We start from the raw sequence: 812 nt of genomic DNA, 5'->3' as shown, positions 1-812 counted from the left end.
GTGAGTGCAGGTAGGAAGTGGTGGGGATTAGTCAGTGAGGTGGGAGGAACGGATAGGTGGGAGAGAAAAGGGTCCTGTTGTGTATTGTTGTATGATGGGCAGGACCAGTTTATTCTAAACCATTTTAAATGGCTTTTGATGTAAGTGGCGTCGATCATGGTGTGGGGTGGGGTGGGAATCAAATGGCCAATCTGGTATTTTTGATGAAAAATTAAGAGCATATCCAAACAACACTCAACTGTTGAAAAAGTGATCGAGCATTATATTGAAGAAGGGTCTAGGCCCGAAACATCAGCCTTCCTGCTCCTCTGATGCTGCTTGGCCTGCTGTGTTCATCCAGCTCCACACCATGTCATCTCAGCATGATATAGCCTATGCGATAATTTGAAGTTATCATGTCTGCATTTGCAGTGCAGACATGATGGATTGAATGGCATTTTTCCATCCTGTAAATTTTACAGCATATAACAACTCTGCAAAAGACTTTTTTTGTACTAAACGTAACCTCATAACTGACCTATGACTTTTCAAGGCAAACCAGTGAGAACATTGCATTGGGGTTTATTACTTCAGTCATACATTATTAAGGTTTAATGTGAATGGAGTTTTGTAACAGGGAGTGTGGGATGACTCCAGAACATTGAAATGGAGGCTGCTCCGTTCAGGGACTGGTCGTCCTTCACAGCAGAGATTCTGTTTAACGTCAGACATCAGAGTGCTCAGATCTCGTATTGCCGGAGGGGGTGGGGAAATGCTTGTCCTTTTAGAAGAAAGACAGAAACTGCAAGTTGTTGACCCAGAGAAGGAGACAT

This window comes from Stegostoma tigrinum, unplaced genomic scaffold (genome assembly GCF_030684315.1).
Source record: "Stegostoma tigrinum isolate sSteTig4 unplaced genomic scaffold, sSteTig4.hap1 scaffold_709, whole genome shotgun sequence".
NCBI lineage: Eukaryota > Metazoa > Chordata > Chondrichthyes > Orectolobiformes > Stegostomatidae > Stegostoma > Stegostoma tigrinum.
This window is presented reverse-complemented; position numbering follows the sequence as displayed.